Source organism: Clinocottus analis, unplaced genomic scaffold (assembly GCF_023055335.1).
Source record: "Clinocottus analis isolate CAN_PGR_092001 unplaced genomic scaffold, fCliAna1.0.p SCAF_8, whole genome shotgun sequence".
In the NCBI taxonomy this organism is placed as follows: Eukaryota; Metazoa; Chordata; class Actinopteri; order Perciformes; family Cottidae; genus Clinocottus; species Clinocottus analis.
The window spans coordinates 5,622,527-5,629,972 of record NW_027176240.1 but is presented as its reverse complement, the minus strand read 5'-3'; positions in this window follow the sequence as shown (position 1 = coordinate 5,629,972).

Here is a 7,446-nt window from a genome sequence, read left to right as displayed (position 1 = left end):
TATGTCTCACAGGGAACGAGACATCAGGAGAAACAACTGTGTATTTAACTTGCTTTTCTCCAGACGGTGGAGGATCATTTTAGAAATGATCAAAAAGCGAGTCTCAGTTTTATCAAGATCTGTACTTGTCAATCAAATTTCACACTCACAAATACACACGCACACACATGGAGAGCAGCACTAGTGCAGTCGGCTCTGCTGTGTGTGATGTGTTAAAGTGAGTGCGTCTTTTGTACATCAAGTATCAGCCATTCTATACGTATCTGTTTGTGTCCCGGCATCAGCACATCACAGCTCAGCAGTGTGTCTGTGTGTGTGTGTGTGTGTGTGTGTGTGTGGTGGGCTGTTCGCACTCGTGCATGTGAAGCTCATAGAGAGCTCTGCAGCTTTGGCTGTGGCTGTGTGATGGACATCTGGAAGCTAAATTGGTTAATGGCGCCTCCAAGCCAACAGCCAGCCGGCCGTCCCCGTCACTGAGCTAAGAGTGTGTGTGTGCGCGCGCGTGCTTGTGTGGGTGTGTGGGTGTGTGTGTGTGTGTGTGTGTGTGTGTGGCGGGGGTGGACTTGAGTAGTGAGGGGACTCTACATCTGGCCAGCCGTCCTGTTACAGACAAACACCCCTGCTGGACATTTAGGGGTTTTTCCCTTCCAACTGATTTTGCTTTTGTTTTATCTTCACTACATTTTAAACAAAATCTAATTTGTTCTGTTCGCAAAAACAAACTGCTGCGTTTCGGACCATAAAGAAGCAGCACATTTGGCCCTAAACACCATTTGATTCAGTCTATCTCAATGCAGCTTGGTGTTTAAAGTACTTCTCATTTTGAGGAACCCACATCAGGTTTCATTATGACTGAGCAGCGCGCCACAGTCTGACACGTTTGTTCTATTAATTCTGTTTTGTATAAACACCATAAAATTAAAATAAAAACATAAATGTGTACAAATGTTCAACATGTTCACCTCATCTTTGTTTTCTGTGTAAGTTGATTTGCTAATTTATACATCTATCAAAAGAAATGCACAAAAAGGAAAGTAAACCATGTGTGGCTAAACTGCACCGTCAGGGAGGTCAGTGTAGAGAAGCAGTTTACAAAAAGTAAATTGCCACAAACTATGTAGGTTATTTAAGAGCAACTCCAACTTTACTCAAACCAAATCAAGCGTATCTGTTCACAGCAAACTAAGGTGACACACAATAAAATGCCCGCGCAAAATGGCTGCTCTATCACTGTGTCCCCCGCATTAATACGCATTAATATACAAAAGGAAACTTTACGGAAACATTTCATAAAAACATGCCTTGGTAATGTACATCTATCTTTCCATACTGATGCAACACACAGCTGGAAACATGCAGGTGAGTCTTATGGAGTCTTGGAGTCGAGTCTTATGAGCTTAAGCACAAACACAAAGCACAGCTCAGGAAGATGGATGTGTCATTAGTCCTGTAGATGCTCTAAAGTAGAAATGTCATCTGATGATGCTGTCAGAGGAGAAGACAGATGATCACCAAAGTGTTTGCGATTCATCTTGAATGTCTGCACCAAATTCCATGGTAATCCGTCGAGTAGATGTCGAGATATTTCACTGGAATAGCGAAACCCTCGACCAGCTGGTGGTGCCAGAAGAAAAGTCGAGGGTTCATCAAACTCAGCGGGCTTTAACCTCTGAGGACCATGAACGTCGAAAAATATGACAGTCCAACAGCCAGTTGGGGAGACATATTTCAGTCTGGACCACAATGATTGAATGCCGGACCACATGGCTGAAAATGAAAACATGAATTAATTGAATGCAAAATGAATTAATTGATTGAACATGAATTGATTAAATGCAAAATGAAAATTTAAAAGGAAACAGTAATTGATTAAACATGCATGCGTACACAAATTAAAACCGCTACCGTGTCTGTTGGGGGCTTTATCATTTAGGTCCATGCTTTCATATATTTAGACTGATAATACCAGCAGCACAAGAGAGGATTCAGTCATAAAGGTACAGAGAGAGATGAAGACTGCGGTGTTTCACCTCTGCATGGGTATTATGAGAAATCTTTTGTTCTACAGGTACCTGAATACCCAAAACACTGACATAGTGACCAGTGAAACATGGCTAGCCGTGCTTTAAACTGAAACTGCTACAGACTGAAATGTTTCACAGCGTTTTCATACGAGGGGTTGCTTGATGATTTGTTGTCCTGTTAGAACACATAACAATAACCAGACCTCCAGAAGCCAGATATGTGGCCGGGTTTGCTGCAGCTGCTCGTTCTGTCCGAGCAGAATACAAGTTCAAACAAAGAGCAGAGAGAGAGAGAGAGAGAGAGAGAGAGAGAGAGAGAGAGAGAGAGAGAGAGAGAAAGCGAGAGTAAGGGAAACACCAACATGGACAGAGCTTTAAATAAATACTGCAGATGCAGAACAGCCGAGGCCAGGCCAAGAGCGCACAAACAGCAGAGCGATCTCTTCAAATCTTGACTGTGAGATCTCAGAGATCATGTCGAAATGAAAAGCGCCACTGTAGCCTCTGTTCTGCTGCTTAGACTGTCTGCCTGCTTGTCTGTCTCTCTTCAGTCCAGATGTCAGAGGAACTAGCCAACAGCTGCAGCAGGAAACGAGCCCCCAGGCAGTGAAAAGGCTAATACACTTCCACACAGAGACCAAAACAAAACATGCACACACGCACACGCGCACAAAGATGAACTCAGAAGACAAGTGAATGATACATAAAAAGTGAAAGTTTCTTGGGACCAAATCAAAATATGTGTACGTTTGTTGTCCCCGAGCATCTCCATGAACATGACGCTTTACATCTGCACATATAGAGATACTTGCGATACACATACCCATGCAATACAGTACTTTTGTACCTCATTCAGTATGTGTCTTTTTTTTCTACTGGATTCATCCATTTTGCGGGAAAGAGTGTGCCAGCCTGCCAGCCTGCCTGCCACATCGCCAGCCCCCGAGCCAGCGGGAACATTTGCCTTGTGGCTCCAATTCCCAGGAATGCCTAACCTGCGCCAGCTGTTGAGAACATGTTACCTGTGCCAACAATGCGCCGGCTCTGCCCACCACATCAGCTGCCGCTCTGTCTCCATCTGGGTACGAGATTGGATTTGTGTGTGTATTTGTTTGTTTGCAGCTTACTGTATCTTACTCTTCCCACATCTGGATTTGTGCTTGCATCTGCGTGCATGAATGCACAGCCTCTCTCATGTGTGCAGTGTGAGCGTGAATTTGGATGTATGGCAGTGCACTCTGTGCATTGTGTGTGTGTGTGTGTGTGTGTGTGTGTGTGTGTGTGTGTCTGTGTGTGTGTTTCTCCATCTGTGTGTGCTGGGCCTCCCTTGCCTGCATCTGGAGCAGCATTGAAAAGGCTTTCCAACAAGGCCAATGGTGGCCAGCCTGCCAAACAGCCCAGATGTTACTTCTGTAAGCCTCAGGCTAAATGGAGGGAGCTACACTCTCATTATTCAGGAATAGTACATTTCAACCACTTTTTTTTTTTTGCAAATGAGAAAAAGAGAGACATGAAAGAAAAAAAGAGGAAGTAAGAGAAAGAGACAGAGGTGTGAAAAGAGAAACGAATGTGGTCGAGAGAGTCATTTGATGGGATTAAGCCTCCTCACAGAGCTCACAGAACAATTACAATAAATAACTGTAAGGTTTGACATTTATCTATGACATATGACACGCTGTGGGTAATGTTAGAGTACAATTCAGGTCCATTGTAATCTCTGTGTTTTATTCTTTTTAATTTATTCTCCATCAATTCTATTGGTAATAATACATTTATGCATTTCTTTGTTCTGGGAACCAGCATTACTTAAAAAAAAGAAGTTAGACTAAACGAGAATCACAATAGTCAGAATTGCTCCCAAAGGTTTTACTAGGCAACATGAAATGTTTGTATATGAAAATTTTAATTAGATAAAAAAAAAAAAATCAATTCAATTCAATTCAATTCAGTTTATTTTGTATAGCCCAAAATCCCCAATACAAGATTTGCCTCGTAGGGCTTTACAATCTATACACATAACATCCTTGTCCCAGGACCTCACATCGGATCAGGAAAAACTCCCCAAATAAAGATAGTAAAAACCCTTTTTTTAGGGAAAAAGGGAAGAAACCTTCAGGAGAGCAACAGAGGAGGATCGCTCTCCCCAGATGGACAGATGCAATAGATGTCATGTGACCAGAATGAACAACGTAACAAAGTTACAGCACATTACGTGAATATGACAGAAATGATTCATATAATGAGTAGAAGACATGGACCACGATCCAAATAGCCACAGCATCATCATGGATGCTATACATCAAGCCTTTTATAATCCAACAAACATTCAAGTTATAAAGTTCAACTTTGACCATTGTGTAGACATGTTCCCAAACCTGGCAATAACTTTGGTGATTACAAATCATAACTGATAGAAATGGTCGCCCAAATCCACTAATTATTGAATGTAACTGGTCTTATACCACACTCATTCTTTTTGTAAATGCAACTCGTAAGTACTGCAAACTGCTAAAACACGCTGCGCCACATGCTTGAACCTGCATTAGTTAATTTCTCTTTAACAATCTGTGAACAGTTTATCAACAGATTGCTTCCTTATGAAGTTGATGAAACAAACATACTCGCACATAGTTGATTATTTAAACATCCAGCAGACATGGAGCAAAGTTATGATTCGTTTCTGGCCACCTGATCATTTTAATATTCACCCCACAAACTCATGAAGAAAATATCTATCTCTTTAGCTAATTCCGAACTTTGTCAGTCTGTCTGAGCAGGTAGCAAACGGTGTTTTATTGTTGCTCTTTTGACTGAAAACAGCCCCCTGCTGTGGCTGAGCATGTTGCTGATGAGATCAGGGAGAGTGAATCAGAACAATGAGGTAAAATATGCTAAAATGCCAAAAAGCTGAGAGGAACTGTGCGCGCACACACACACACACACACACACACACACACACACACACACACACACACACACACACACACACACACACACACACACACACACATACACACACACACTTATCGCCTCAAACAAACATGCACTCAGACTATCGGCCACCAAAATAAAAAAATTAACTGAATTGAACCAACACACAGTGTTGCCTTTGAAATGTCTGAACATTTTCATGTATATACAATCCTAAAGTCACCAGACGGACTAAAGTAACCAGACAGACTTTAAAATGATAGAAAATGACAACACAATGTCCTCTCTGTCCTTTCTGTGAGCTCTGAAAGTCACAGAAAACCAACATTCTTCCAGAATAATCCTTTTGGAACAGAGTTTTTAAACAAAAACACAACATGTTCATTTACCATCAAACAGTCGAAATTAGCTTGATCATCTGGACGTGTAGCTGTTACGTTAAGGCAGATTTGGCTGTGTGTGTGTGTGTGTGTGTGTGTGTGTGTGTGTGTGTGTGTGTGTGTGTGTGTGTGTGTGTGTGTGTGTGTGTGTACTACGGTAGCCACAGAGGTGGCATCTGCCAGGGCGCTTTAGCTCTGTTTGTGAGATCCATGTGTGTGGACTTCCACAGGGCTTAGAGAACGTGCACTCCCCCCCATATGGTGAGCTGCCACTGGGGCAACACGGTGCAGCCCTCTCCCCTGTGTGGGACCTCCAGCCAGCCATCAGACTGACCGAATAAACAACAACAACTGGACATGAGGTAATGACGCTGTAAGTTGTTGGGATGTTTTTTTGGGATGGAATATTATCTCCTAAACCTGTGACGCAAGACCCCAGATGACATCCGAATAATCTTTTTCTCACATGAATTACCTCGGTCATATGTCAGTATTTATGCTTTAGGGATCCAAAATCTGTTTTTGGAGAGAAGCTTTTTGTCAACAAACTAATTTCCTATACACCCTATCAAAACAGATTTGACTTACAAATCATTTCCCAGGGGTTAAATGTTGATGGCTGATGTTACTGATGCTGGCCTTCAGTTTAAAAGGGCAAAACAATGAGGGATACAAGGACAAGAAAACAAAAGAATTTTAACTAAGTAGCTGTGAGTTGGTCGTAACTCCACGTCTAGTCTGCACTGACAACTTTCTATCAAACACGGCATACGACACGTTTGGGAAATGCAAATTGGTGAGAGAAAAACATGACTGAGAGACATCTCCTCCCCTGACAGATATCTTTCCTCACATCTGTCTCTCTCTTCCTGCACACAGATGTTACGCTGCAGTTTGTTCTGGGAAGAAGAAGACGTCTCCTCCTGTGCCTCCCCAAGGAGCGCGTAGCCTGGGGAAAATCACATTTACACATAAAGTGTTAATGTGTCTGTGAGCGTGTCTGTGTGTGTGTGTGTGTGTGTGTGTGTGTGTGTGTCTGTGTGTGTGTGTGTGCGTGTGAAGACGAATAAAGACGAAGACAGAGAGAGTCTTACAAATGAAGTAAAGGAGGCGCAGACCAGAAATAGGAAGTGGCAGGATTGGAAACTGGGGGCCCTCAGGGGCCATCAGAGGCTTTGGAAGTGTGTTTGCGTGCGTAGGAGGGAGGGTGGGGCGGGAGGGAGGGGGGTCTACCTCTGCTCTATCCTCTGGCTGTACTCAAACTGTGTGTGTTTGTGGTGTTGATATCACCCAGTTGTTGGAAAGCCAAACACAGTCTGTGCACCCAGATGTTGACAGATGTGCTGTGAACAACCTAACCTCCTCTGAAACTCAGGCACACACACCAGGAGAGATAGCAACATGTATCCTTCCTGTACCCCCTCTGGAGAGAATCTTTCTGGCCTGCTTGAGAGATATATTTAACAAATACCACAATATTTCCTAAAACCAACTTCAGCACTGCTGTGCTCTTCAGGGACCGATGTCCACTGCGCTGTTCCAGATGTTCCAGGAATAACTAAGACACACATAATTTGCCTCATCCAGATGGGTTTGCTCCACAGCCTCAGAGAAGAAACAGAGAGAAGATGACATTAGGCTAACAGCTGGAGCCCTCAGTAGAACTATGACTAATGCAGCGCTCCCTAGTGGTCTGGAGGGGTTCCTGCACACAGCTGTGCACACGCAGGGAGGATGTGAGGGACATGGGGCTGTTTGTGATCGGGCATTAAGTTGTGTCTGTCACAGGTCCATCGGGTGCTGATGGCGTCAAAAGCATCTCTTGTTTCACTATATGTATAACATTTTAGGAGGAAGTGCATCTCTGTCTCAACCTCACCTGTCGAACAGTGACCGCATATTCTGTTTTCTTTTGGTTGCCGAGATTTCTTCTGTCGGCCTTTTTCCATCGCTAATTGGTGGTCACTGAGCCTGTACCTGGTCAGGGTCTGTCTCTGCTTCTTACCTCTGACAGAAGAGAGGTATTCTGCCAATGTATAATCTCTTTTTAGGGCCATTCTCTCTCTCTCTCTCTCTCTCTCTCTCTCTCTCTCTCTCTCTCTCTCTCTCTC